The following is a 15,179-nucleotide window of genomic DNA, read 5'->3' as shown; positions in this document are numbered from 1 at the left end:
GCATGATCGGTACTGCAGATACCTATTATACCAACACATACTAGTATTTTTCATATCGCCAAAGGAGTGTGTAATGGTTTATCTGTTTAAATAACATGTTTAACCACAAAATTTATATCACATTTTTGTTTTAACATGTGAATATAAATATAATGGTTGAACATGAAACTGAAAACCATTAACACACTCCCTCTTTTAACACCGTCATTTAACCCTTTTATTAAATTAATTTATCAAATTTGACTAATAAAAGTTTTTGCATCTTCTAGATCAAATATGTAATTGAGATACAGGATGCGAATAGGATAGGATACTTCTCTCCAAAACACCTTAAGCACTATTTTTAAATAATGTTATGTATCATGTATTGGAAGATGAAAACAAAGATTGACTTTGGAATATTGACTTCGAAGTTATTATTGGTCAGTTATATAATTATAATTCGCTCTTAATTTTTTTATGTCAAACATTAGCTTGAAAATAGTCATAAGATGTTTTGCTGTGACATAGTACAACGCACATTCATAAACATTTATAAAACACCACTTTATTTGTTTTACACCGTCAGAGCTGAACATCTATTTCTAAAAGTAACTGCCATTAGTTTAATATATGGATATTAAAAATTTAAGTAATCAATAATCACCACTGATAAAGAATACAAAGAAAACTATTTGTCTACAACAGACATAAAATTAACTTAGACTTTTAATAAAAACACCATTAAGAAATAAAAGTAAAAAAATTATTTTTCATTCTCTGATGTATAGTTGATTCAAAACACTGAACATATTAGAAAAAGTGCAATACAATTTATTAGAGATAAGTCTATACTTCGCAACATTTCCTAATTTTGAGCTTTGATACTGAATGTTTGATTTGGTTGTGGCCCCATTGCTCAAAATATGTTGTTGTATTCTAATGCCAGGGGTTTGACAAAGTCATTTGACCTCTTGCACTCCAATATTTTTGGAATATATCAGTCTCCTAACTGTCCATTGTGCTACTCAAACCAAGAAATGGATTCGGAACACCTCAAAATCTGTGCTTCAGTGGCTGACCATGACAATAATTTTGAAAAATACTGGAGTGCAAGAGGTCAAATGACTTTATTGTCAAATGCCTGGCATTAGAAAACATCAACATATTTACTCTGGTCATGATAATATCTTTGAAAAATATTGGAGTGCAAGAGGTCAAATGAGTATTGTCAAACACCTGACATTAGAAAACAACAACATATTTACTCTCTAAAAATTCTAAATAATGCACCAAAATCTCACCAGTTGCAGAAGCTGCAGATTCGTATCGCTGCCACTGGACTCCGCCCTATGCCCTATAGATGACACAACTGAAATGCTCATTGTACTAGTAATTATTATTTGAATTTATATTACTATGTAATGTTAACTTAGGGTCTTAAAGATCGTTAGATTTATCATTGCCCTATATATTACAAAAATTATATTGCTCATAATGTAGAAGTCAAGTACTCTACTTTTTTTTCAGATGAATTAATGAATTCCCCTTATTTTCCTTCAATTAACTGAAGAAATCAACACATTAAACGAATGAGATAAGAATGATAATAATAATAATAATAATAATAATAATAATAATAATAATAATAATTCATTCTAGTACCGAGGTCATGGAAAGCATGGGGCTCTACCTCCATGCCCCCCAAATGCCTTCTTGGCATGTTACGGGGATACCTTTACTTTTTACCTTTAATAATAATAATAATAATAATAATAATAATAATAACAATAATGAAGTCCATTACCTTACCCTTGTCAACAAAATTAAACACAATTTTGTTAAAAGATAAAGACAATGAATGAATCACTCAATGAAAGAGAATACAGGTTCAAATTGATGCCACAGTGAAGTGCAATGAATGAAGCAATTATGTTAGGTGGTGAAAAAGGTTAATGTATGTAGGCTGGTGATGAAGTGGGTCGTAGTTCTTGAGTGGGATACCAAGCATCCCTTGATGGAATGGCCCCTCTTAGTAAGTTATATCTGAAGTCACCGTTATACTGATTACTGCGAAAATGGCTTGCACATATATAGGCCCTTCTGTAAGGATGAGGATTTTCTGCCACAGCTGCCCACATGTGGTACCTGTTACAATCAAAATTCTATTATTATCTTTAAAAAAATACACAAACCAGGGTTGGTATTAATTTAAATTAATGATTTAATCATGATGTAAATAAAATAATTTTCATTTTATTTACATCAAATAATTGTTACTACTTAAATCACAGATTAAAATTATATGCACCTAACATGATTAAGATGAGAAATTAACTTCCTGAAAAAAATATATAAACGTTTTTACATATGACTGTTCTGCTGCTTCTTAAAACTATTAGCAATATATATGAGTAGCAAACTTGCATCTCTGCAATGAACAAAATATTTTCTATGGTGAAATATATTTTTCTTCCTATGAATTCATATAAAATTTCACCACAGAAAAATCTTTGTTTATTACAGACATATAATTCTAGAATTTTCTGAAGAAATGGACAGGTTTTGAAAGTTTGCTTCTCATATGTCTTTTCCCAACTCCTAATTAAGGAGCAACAGAACACATGGTACAGGTAGTCAAGTAGAGTCTACTTTCGGAATCACCACCTAATTAAAGCACAGTATGATGCTGAGGATTGAAATGAATAGTTGTAGCTCATAACAATATTCAAAGTAAAAGTTGCACAATGCCAAATGGACTACGTATTTATTCTGAAAACACACAATGCTAAGCTCTTCTGATAAATTTATTTGTAAATATTAATCTCCCTAAATAGTTGAATTCTTTTCTAATGAATAACAAACTGAGCATAATATCTTGCCTAAGTCTAAGCTAATTATTATTATCATTAAGTGCAGGTTATTAGTGCTGTAACTCTTTATGTATTAATAATGAGGCCTATGTGTAAACATAGTAAATTATTTTTGAAGCGATGTTGTTAATTACTTAAAATAACACATTAACAAAATACACAATTATGTAGGAACTAATGCACAAATTAAGTTTAAATGAATTACAAAAGAAGGCAAAAACTCATTTTAATAAAAAGAAATATGAATTTGACAAATAATTCTCACTTAAATTTTAAAATCACTACAGTTTACCAACCCTGACTATTTACTGATGATATATAAGGATATCTTTGCATTGAGCTTATGCCAATGCCATTGCTTACCTTTTAAGCTGTGCTGCATTACTTGGCACAGGAAACAGGAATAACCAGGTCTTCTCATTACTATCCGATTTCTGACAGTACACTGCAGCACATTCACAGTGTAAAACTCCGCCATTTGTCTTTCTATTAACTGAAACAAACCAGCAGTAGCCTAGTATCATATAATGCATTAATAACACTACATTTCATAGAACAATTGAAGGATTGCAGTATAATCAACGTTTGTGAAATATTCCTGGAAGAATTCTATCCACGAGTCTATAAAAATAATAAATATCTCCGGCAATTTAACTCTTTTTATTTTATCAAAATTATTCCAGTAAAGGTACTACTGTTAACTGTAAAGTCAAATTTCTAAAATATCTTTTTTCGGGAACAACACGTCTTTACTATTGCGTTACCAAGCTCAGGTACCCCGCCATCCTTTGGTAACGCAACTGTAAAGAATTACACCGGGAACAACATATTTAGTCATATCAGATTCTGTCCCACGAATTCTAAGATGTCTGACCAACTTAACTTAGGTATATACAAAAATAAGATGTTCGTTCATACCGAAAGTGTATATTAACTCTGTTAGCTTACCTTTAAAGCTCTTGGCGTAATTGCAGTTAGGCCTAATACACTGTTGTAATTCAACACAGAAGTCAGTTCATCATGTGGTAGTGATAGAAGGAAGCTAATTGCGTTCTGAAGTTTATCCCTGAAAACAATTACAGATCTCAGTTTAATAAACGTTAAAGATATGATGGAAGAATTCAGTTTAAATGAGAAAACATGACGGTGCAATTAAGCTGCATCTACACGGTTCAGTTTTTCATGCTCGTACGCACGCAGTCTGGGAAGAATATTGAAAGAATCAAGTTTAAAGCGCATGTTGAATTAAGATACATTAAGATTTTCTATTTACAAGGTACGCCATATTAATATTAAAATACCAAAATACCATGTGATGGAGTGTAAAAACCGATTATAGTTTCACTGACCAAGTTCTGCAGCAGCGAAAGCTAAAATAATATATTATCCTGCACATTGTGTGCACTTCCGTTATTATTAAATACCAATATTGCAGGCATTGCTTGAATGTGTGAAGTTGAAAGAAAAGTTGAACCGTGTAGATGTAATCTCAAACATATTTCTTTCTTACCTTTAACGTTGCGAATTATTTCTTGTTGCAGGAAAGCATCAGCAACTTCTCAATTAACTCGATCTGTTCAAATTTCTTCCTTAAGCAGCCATGTTCGTCCATTCCATAATTTATACAAGATTTAAACAGAATAGGAATGCCAACATCCAACAATTGATCAACTGAACAAATGAGGTTAATAGGTCATACACAGTACACTAATATGGCTACTTTGTCCTCGAATGAAAATGCAAATTAGCTATATAGTAATAGTAATAATAATCCGAATATTATAAAACTGACACATTCTGTAAATAATGGCTATTAATAATATCTGTTTAAAACTGTCATATTGGCAAAACTTATACCAAAGAACTTTCGAAACCAAAGAGTTTTGTACTGCTAATTTTACAAACTCTGTGATCGAAATACAGCCAGCGCTGTCCTGACCACATGCGGCAAACTATGGAACATCTATGAGCATCCAACATCTATCATTTGAGTTAAACCCCCCTGGTTCAGACGGTGCGTGTTTCTGTGATGGATTCCAAGGTGGCTAGCAGGCTGGGTTCCGTGGTGGCTGCGGTGATGGTTTTCGTTCACACGGAGCGTGCTGCCTTGCATGCTGGATCCAAAGAGTTTGAAGTATTACGAACTCTTTGGCTGGATCCCAGTTTGGAAGTTGGAGATGCTGGCGCGGTACGATTTGTAAACATCAAATATGGAAGCTGTACGAAGAAGACGTCTAGCAGCCATTGCTGTTTTGTTAGCTTTGAACGCTGAGGAGACGGATCAAATTAAAAAGAGTAGAATGTGGAGCCGAAAATGGTTACTGCGTAGAAATACGGGCCAAGATGGCATAAACATGTTTCTTCTCTGTACGCCTCAATTAAAGTTCTGACTTGATCTTTGGTCCAAGCGTAGGAATTCATAATCAAAATTTTCGACCTCTTAAGGGGAGAGGATGGTATTTTTCAAAACTTTTTTCCTAGTTCGTGTAAATTATTAATTTTTTGTTTGTAGAGAGCTCCAAATAAAAATATTTAAAAAAAATTATTTGGGGGCCCAAATTTGAAAAAAATTTATACCCAATGCAGGATTGTACTAAAACTGATATATCTAAACCGTTTTTAAAGATAGATTCAAACAGTTTTTGCAATGTATTTGCAAAAGTATGTTCTACAAACTGTCTGTAACAGAATTTTGATATTAGTCCCTACGTTGGTAAAATAAACAATTAAAATTTAATAACAATTTTCTGATTTCCTTTCTTGCAAACAAACGTGCGTATTTTTAAAACGAAATCAATTAACAAAATTCTGTTACAGAGAAAAGTTTCCTAGTAGTCTAAAGAATGTGTGTTCTAAATATCATGCATGTATCTTTAATAGTTCAGAAATTATATTCATTTTGTCTGGCAATGTAGCAAAAAAAAAAAAAAATGAAGTTACTGGAAACCAATAAAAGCGGGCGTGTGATTTAAAGATCCATAGCGTAGGAAGTTTAAAAATGACGTCTCAACATCCGATAAGGGCACAAATACCCACAAAATGTTATGCAATGTATTCCACACATATTAAAGGGTATTTTAAAGAAAAAAAAACAATTTTTTGAAAATTTAATTTACCGGAAACAACAATAAAAGTGGGCGAGTGATTTAAAAATCCATAATGCAGGAAGTTTAAAAATGGCAATCCACATATATCACAGAGTATTTAAAAAAAATATATAATTTTTTGAAAATGTAGTAATTTTTCATCAAAAATACCATTCTCTCCCCTTAAAATAGTAGCTTCTGCAACCTTCCCGAGGGTGATCCACACTGTTGTTTTCTCGCTCCCAAGGTCCCAGAACAGTCTAGATAACACTCATGATAAATAAGAAACTAACCATAAGTAGAAAACAACTAAAATTCTACATTAACAATAATAAATGTTGCAACAAAGCAATTAAACAAGAAGTTTAAAACAACTAAAGTTCTATATTTGATTATTCTATCCTTAGAAACTAAGAAATACATAAACAAATATTTAGTTGGAGAACAACTATTTTGGTAACACTGAACCAGCACAGAAGCACGCAGGAAAAATAGCAAGGAACCTACCCTCGAAATCACTGCCATCGTGATCTAAACCAGGCCGTAATGCAGGATGTGTGACGTCACTCGATGGGTCGGGCTTTTCTATTTGAGTATACGGAGCTGAGTGAAATATATTACTTTAATGCGTGTCAGTGCTCAATTTTATTTAGTGTAATGTATGTATAACATACGTTCACTTCTTATTGCATAATATGTTGCAGAAATAATTACAAAACTGTGTTATTTTAATGTGAACGGAGTTTTAAATGTTAACATAACCTGTTTGCATCAACATTTTAAGTTTGGAATGGAAGCTATTTTGAGATTTAATAAAGAAGAATTATTTATATTGTGATTTTAATTTAGCACATCTATCTTCCTTATTTGTAGGTAGAAAATTTACCACAGTCCCTCCTATGAAATTAGTGTAGGTACGTACGGTTGTGTGTTACTTCATCTGGTAGGTTAGATAAATAGAATTGAATACGACCCAGTATAGTGGGGAACAAATAAATATACAATTAAACTGTTATTCAATGTAATGTGTGCATAAGTTCCGGCTAGTTCCATTTATTTGTTGCATAATGTGGCAGGAATAATTATAAAACTGTGTTATTTTTATGTGAAGAGAATTCACCATGTTAACATAACCTATTTGCGCCAACATTTCAAGTTGAGAACGAAAGCTATTGTGAGATTTAATAAAGAAAAATATATTTAGGATAAACTTCAGAACACGGTTATCTTCCTTACTTATAGGTAAAAAAATTCACCACAGTCCCTCCTATGAAATGTACATTCGGTTATATTACTTAACTAGGGTTAAACGAGCGCTGAGGTATAATTCCGGTAACTTCTGAACTGAAAACAGTTGAATTTATTTTTTGTGGAGATGCAGTTCATCCTCTATGCAAGGCATAGTAAAAGCCTGAACTAACCGAACTAATTAGTATATGCAAGGTGTATGAATACGAAGGGAACTACCTCAGCGCTAGTTTAGCCTTGGTAACATATTAAACTAATCAGACTGGAGTACCGTATGAAACGAATAAATACATTTGAAGTGTAGACAAATTGCATTTACAAGTTTTACGTAGCGTTATGCTAAATTATGATGCATAATTGCGAATATAGAAATATGGTAAGTACTGATAGAGTAAATATAACCTATAATGTCAGTAAACATAACCTATAATGTCAACACATCAAAATATGCGTGCGATGCAACTGAAAATTGTTGAAAAGTGCTTAAATGAATGTGCAAGAATTTCGTAATGAAGCGAGCGTGCTTTATTTCAATTAATTACAATACTAGACACTGTAACAGTAATGAAAACTATAAGGTATAATTTTTCATAATATACTATATGTATCTCGCTTTTAGTTCAAATTGTGTATATTATCAAACGTATTATTTATAATGTAGATTATTCACACATAAGAAGGGCGCAATAATTAAAATTTAATAAAACAAATACGGTAAACTAACAAAAATGGATTAGACAAGAGTAACATCAGTAACGCTGCACTTAGGCCTAATCATAATTTACTTTACATCCCAGTCAATGTTTCACTTTCACGTGTATTTTATTACACATGTTTACTGTTTATAACACCAAAAATTCACTTAACCACATAAGGGCGAAATATTTAATCGAAATAAAGGCAGGTATTACATATTGTTGCCTGCAACAACATAATTTTCACACCAAAAATAATATTATACCTTACGTTGCAAGTGAATTGTGTCTCAAGTGTCTCACAGTCACTGTTTAAAATTTTACTGACGCGATTACACTGCATTTCAGAGAAATATATGTTATTTTTCATGTACTGCAACTAATTCATATGGTTGAAAGACCGCCCTTCGCGATCAGCTGTTAAGCGAGTCACGTGGTCTGCCTTACGGCCTGTATTAGATCACGACGGCAGTGCTCGAAATCCAGCAAGCTAGCCTTCCACGGAGCCACCAGAGCGCATTATTAACGGTGAGTGACTACGCAGGCGACCCATCCGCGCAGCCACCTTGGAATCCATCACAGAAACACGCACCGTCTGAACCGGGCTTTATTGTGTCCTGTGCAAAGACGTTTTATAGTTTAACCTAGACTCACTACGAGTGCTGTTCCTCGACCAAAAATTGAACACTTTCGCGCATCTCCACACTGCCATCGTGATCTAGACCAGACCGTAATGCAGGTTGTGTGACGTCACTCGATGAGTCGGGCTTTTCTATTTGAGTATACGGAGCTGAGTGAAATATATTACTTTATAGCGTGTCGGCGCTCAATTTTATTTAGTGTAATGTGTGTATAAGACCCCTTCACACTTCTTATTGCATAATATGTTGCAGAAATAATTACAAAGCTGTGCTATTTTAATGTGAACGGAGTTTTACATGGTAACATAACCTGGTTGCATCAACATTTTAAGTTTGGAATGGAAGCTATTTTGAGATTTAATAAAGAAGAATTATTTATATTGTGATTTTAATTTAGCACGTCTACCTTCATTACTTGTAGGTACAAAATTTACCACAGTCCCTCCTATGAAATTAGTGTATGTACAGTTGTGTGTTAATCTGGTAGGTTAGATAAATACAATTCATTACAACCCAGTATAGTAAGGAACAAATAAATAATACAATTAAATTTTTATTCAATGTAATATGTGCATAAGTTCCATTTATGTGTTGCATAATGTGGCAGGAATAATAAATAACACTGTGTTATTTTTATGTGAAGAGAATTTACCATGTTACCATAACCTATCTGCGTCAGCATTTTAGGCTTAAGTTGAGAACGAAAACGGTTTTGAGATTTAATAAAGAAGAATATATTTTTAGGATAAACTTCAGAACACGGTTACCGTCCTTACTTATAGGTAGAAAATTCACCACAGTCCCTCCTATGAAATGTACATACGTTATATTACTTAGTAGCGCTGAGGTATAGTTCCGGTAATTTCTGAACTGAAAACAGTTGAATTTATTTTTTGTGGAGATGCATTTGATCCTATAAGCAAGGCATATTAAAATCCTGAACGAACCGAACTAATTTGTATATGCAAGATGTATGAATACGAAGGGAACTACCTCAGCGCTAGTTTAGCCCTAGTAACATATTAGACTAATCAGACTTCAGACTGGAGTACCGTCTGAAACGAATAAATACAATTGAAGTGTAGACAAATTGCATTTATAAGTTATACGTAGCGTTATGCTTAATTATAATGCATAATTGCGAATATGGAAATAAGGCAAGTACTGATAGAATAAACATAACCTATAACTTCAACACATTAAAATATGCGTGCGATGCAACTGAAAATTGTTGAAACGTGCATAAATGAATGTGCAAGAATTTCGTAATGAAGCATGAGTGCTTTATTTCAACTAATTACAATTCTAGATACTGTAACAGTAATGAAAACTATAGGGTATAATTTTTCGTAATATACTATATGTATCTCGTTTTTAGTTCAAATTGTGTATATTATCAAACGTCGTATTATTTACTCGTATAATGTAGGTTATTCACAAATAAAAAGAGCGCAATAATTTAAATTTAATAAGACAAATACGGTAAACTAACAATAATGGATTAGACAAGAGTAACATCGGTAACGCTGCACTTAGGCCTAATCACAACTTACTTTACATGCCAGTCAATGTTTCACTTTCACGTATATATTATTACACATATTTAGCCTACTGTTTATAAGACCAAAATTTCACTTAACCACATAAGGGCGCAATATTTAATCGAAATAAAGGCAGGTATTACACATACGAACTTTGCCTGCAACAACGTAATTTTCACACCAAAAATAATAATATACCTTAAATTGCAAGTAAATTGTGTCTCAAGTGTCTCACAATCACTGTTTAAAATTTTTCTGACGCAATTACACTGCATTTCAGAGAAATATATGTTATTCTTCATGCACTGCAACTAATTCATATGGTTGAAAGACCGCCTTTCGCGATCAGCTGTTAAGCGAGTCACGTGGTCTGCCTTACGGCCTGTATTAGATCACGATGGCAGTGATCTCCATCTTGAGGGTGAGTGTCATGTGACTACAATATGTTTACATCACGACTCCGCCTAATTTAAAATAACATAGAAGGTTATTCAGTATTATTGAAAGTGTTAGGAGTAAGTGCGTATTAATTTAATCAATAGTGTGTGTGTATATAGTGTTTATGTAGTTTAAATGAATCGTTCTCCTGTGATATACGTGAAATAACAGTGTAGGCCTAATATTGTGCTACATATGAGGCATATGCAAATAGTATTTTAAACATATTTCTTTGTTATAAGTGAAACCATCGTGTGCTCTTGTGCTGCATACAACTGTACAAATAGTGTTCTTTTATCATTTATTTTCATCGTACTCCTATATAAATTCCGTAAGTGGAATCATGGTGCATAGTTGTGCCGCATACAACTGTACGAATCGACGTAAGAAGGATTCAGAAATTTCTTTTCACAAGTAAGTTAGTTACATATATTGTATTAAAATATTGTAAAATGACTGAGAACATTAGTACATATTTATTATGTTAATAGAAGAGAATGTTTTATAGGAGTAAGCGCAAACTTTCTTTTTAGGTTTCCATGGCAAAAGCCTGAGCTTCTCAGTAAATGGTTATCTGCTGTTAAACGCGATAAATTTATATCATCAATTCACCACCAGTATTGCTTTGCACAAGAAGATAGACAGCATCTCTCTCAATCAATTTTATTTATGAATCAATAAGTGAGTGCAAAATAAATCTGGTTAAGTATTTTGATACTATCTAGATATGGCCTAGTTACAATATTTTGACATTCTTGCACATATTCGATTTAATAATAACAGTTTATGCATTTCCTTGTTTATTGAAATATTTATTATTAGGCCTAAGCAAAATGCACACAGTGTGCAAGATTAAGTTAATGTACTAACTCGATTAATTAAATATTTCAGGAACTCCATTGGTACAGATTTGATGAATTGTATAAATATGAATAGGCCTAATCACGAAGACAAGAATTTTTAATTGACAGTTTTAGCATAACAACTTAATAATTGTTGTTCACAAAGATGACGATTACTGACTGACAGTTCCAGTTTCTTCAATTATTTGCTGTTGTAGACTACTACAGGAATGCAGGTGATTACGTTTCACTGTTTATATTTGTTTTTATCTTTGTTACTGTTTTAGCTTATATTTGGTTGTTTTTTTTTATAGTATAGTAATAAATCTTAGTGTCTTTTGCGGTTGCGTTCTATCAGTATTACTTTTCGTCCGCTATTTTTCACGACCGCAAGATGCACACAATGTACAAGATTAAGTTAATGTTCTCACTCGGTTATTGAAATATATTTCAGGAAGCCCATCCTACGGATATGATGAATTATGTAAATTAAATACCCCCAAGTCACAAAGACGACGACGATTATTGACTGACAGTTGCAGGATTAATATCTTTGATTATTTGATGTTATACCACAAGAATGCAGGTAATTACGTTTTACTATTTATATTTGTCTTTATCCTTGTTACTCTTAGGCTCATGTTTGGTTGTTTTTATGTTGTATAGTAATATATCTTAGTTTGTTTTACAATTGCGTTCTATCAGCATTGCTTTCCGTCCGCCTCAAGATGGCGGCGAGCGATTGCTTCAATTTGGGTCCAGTCGTATCTTCTGCGCAGCTGGCAGTGTGGGGACTTGGTCCTGTGTAGCCTAAGGCTTCGGCCACAGTGCAAGCGGTAGGCGGCGCGGTACCGCTCTCGAAAAATTGAGGAGTGGGGAGGAAAGAGCGTTGGTGTGGCCATATAGCGCGGAGTTGGTGAGCGGCGCGGCCGGCGTGGAGATGAGATCATGACAGTGTTTGCTTTTAGGCAATTCTTATCTAGAAAGAACAGCTTCAAATAGGAATGGAAGAGAATTTTATGTTCATCTATTTAATAAGAGATGTGAAACTCTGAGAATTTCATCGTTTGTATGGAGAATTAGGGACATTTCCAGATAGATATTTGAAGTATACTCGCATGCCTATTACGACTTTCGACTATTTTATAAATAAAAATAAGGAGCGACTACAGAAGCAAGCCATCAAATTTCGGAGATTTATCACTATTGCACAATGGCTAATTATTATATTAAGATGCAATTATTTTAAATTAAAGACACAGGATCATGCATTCTTCGAGCAATGATGCAGGTAGGCTATACTGCGTATAAATTAAATTAAATAAAATAAAAATAGTCCTACGAATCCTTAAATTTGTGTGTTGATGGAATTAAGTCTCATTCATTACGAATAATTGCATGTGCTGCATCTTACATGGCAAAAAAACACATGTTTGTACTTACGAAAATTTAACATTAGAAATGAGCAGTTTTCGATATATAGATATTTTTTTTTTCATTTCGGTTTATTGCATTTAAAACTTCTTACAATTGTGTGCTGTGAAATTTTAATTTTTCCACTGCGCTTATAATTATTACTTTTCATATGCGGCAAAAGAGATATTAAAAATTGTGCTCCGTACCACTGAAAATATGCACTCTTGCCGTTGCTTTATTAACAGGATATCGAACTACTCTAGTTTCAGCATCAATTATTTTTTATATTATTGTATATATATATATATATATATATATATATATATATATATATATATTGGGAACAACTGGATAATACGCACGGCAGACCAATATCGATAGTCGACTCTACTCGCTGGCCACTAGTCACCGGGCCGTACCGAGCCGTATCAAAGAAAATATAATCGAAATGGTGGTAGTCAAATTCGCGACTATATTCTTAAATAATTCACTCCATTAGTCAAGTTCAAGGTTTTATGTAGTACAACGGCGGTTTTTTGAATGCATTAAAAGAAAATGAAGATGTAATAAGATAATAAACTAGGTTATCACAAGGAAATTAACAGGAAAAAAGGTGTGTTTCATGGAATACAATTAAAATGACGGAAAGTAAACTTCCGGTTAATGTTCGCCAAAGCGTAAAGTACGTAATTATGACGGCGTTGCTGTTTTATCTCTGGCCTATAGAAAAATACCTAGCCTTTTACGAAAAAAAAATTTAAGGGCCTTGAAATTATTCACCGCTTTCATTATAGGCCTATTATTTTTTAACAATATTACGAATCAAAAACTGTAATATTATATAATTTTAACTACTACATGGACGAATCAAATCAAGCTAACCTAACCAAAGCTAACCTAACCTAACCAAAGCTAACCTAACCTAACCTAACCGAACCAAAGCTAAGCTAACCTAACCAAAACTAATCTAACCTAACCAAAGCTAATCTAACTTAACCTAAGCTAAGCTAATCTAAGCTAACCTAACATAACCTTCGTAAATGCAAGGCCTGTAACCGGAGCAAGAAGGGATCTCAATCATTTAATCTGCAAGTACACGCAAAAATAAATTCAAGTAAGGATCACGCTCCCACTGCATGAGAGATCCGCGCATGAGCTACAGCAAAACTGTTTCTGTCCCGAGCCTCTCATTTAAGGCACTCGTCATAATTTACTCGCAATATTTACGCAAATACACATTGTCGCTAACAGTGGTGCTATCTCTCAATAATGTTCAGAACGAAGGAGGTAGACAGAGAGAGAAAAAATTTCTCCCGCCAACTACGCCACACACCAACGTCATGTTCTTATGTTGGTGACATTGTGTAGTTACTTAAATTTGGTGGTAAACGTAACGGCACGGTTCAAAGTGACCGTGCTAATTCTCCAGTATAGCGATATATTGTTTTAAATAACCAATTATTGATAAATAGATGTAACATAAATATATTTTTATATGTGATATATATTTAAATAATTTAGATTTATATTCGAGCCCTTGGCTTTGGTGTTGAGGCATTCGAAGACATATTCGTCTGAAGTGATACGTTATCATCGCTGATAATTGTCTTTACTCTCTCCCAAATCAGGACTGTTTGGAGTCGATGGGATCTCCTGGAAGGAAAGATTTCCTACAGTCCTATCAGAAAGGACGACGTCCTTCATAAATATCGTCAGGTCGAAAAACGTCCACAACGATGTAGCGATTCAAGAGCTTCGGAACCACTTCGTATCTTTGGGAGTTCTGGAGTTCCTTCTCAAATTTATCTTTTAAATTCTACCACTTATTTTTGCCACGTCTTCTGAAATAGAATGCAATAATGAATATTTAATGAATTGGTGACTAAAATATTAATATATTCTAATATTAAGTCTTCTACTACATTAAAATGAAGAACAATTTAAGGTAAATTTCTAACATTACTGTTTCTTGTAGGCTTATAACCACAGGGACATCATTGCGATCACTGGCATTTTCCTTCAGGGTAGGAAAATTTACAGCAATTGTAATGGCAAGACAAACGTGTGAGGTAATCTAAAATGAATAGATTAAAGAATTTATACCATAACCAAATAAAGAAAAATTAAACGAAGTAGTCAGTGATTACTACGAACGTTGTGGTTCCCTAACTGCTCGTAACAAACGACGAAAAGTATGGTTAGGTAAAGGGTTCTGATAAATTCGGTTCCAGATATTTTAATTTACCTAGTATTGCTACAGAGTATTGCTGGCGCAGACTAAACATTTTAACCATTGATTTGGTGGGAAGAGGAAAACACAGTGATGGAGGCATTTTCACAACTTTACACTTTTCAATTTGTTGGAGATCAACAGGTTCAATGTGCCTGAACTATCGAACTCACATGTAAAGGTATCACTT

General features: G+C 33.3%; 1 long non-coding RNA gene across 1 annotated transcript; it reads right to left on the bottom strand.

Moving 5' to 3' along the window:
- Positions 1–527: 527 nt before the first annotated feature.
- LOC138704926 (uncharacterized) lies at positions 528–4,601 on the bottom strand. Its single transcript, XR_011333480.1, has 4 exons — positions 4,363–4,601; positions 3,801–3,918; positions 3,216–3,345; positions 528–2,127 (listed from the first exon to the last, which is right to left on the bottom strand). It is a non-coding gene; the product is annotated as an uncharacterized lncRNA (long non-coding RNA).
- Between the last annotated feature and the right edge of the window lie 10,578 nt (positions 4,602–15,179).

The sequence above is a fragment of the Periplaneta americana genome, chromosome 8 (genome assembly GCF_040183065.1).
Source record: "Periplaneta americana isolate PAMFEO1 chromosome 8, P.americana_PAMFEO1_priV1, whole genome shotgun sequence".
In the NCBI taxonomy this organism is placed as follows: domain Eukaryota; kingdom Metazoa; phylum Arthropoda; class Insecta; order Blattodea; family Blattidae; genus Periplaneta; species Periplaneta americana.
This window is presented reverse-complemented; position numbering and strand designations above follow the sequence as displayed.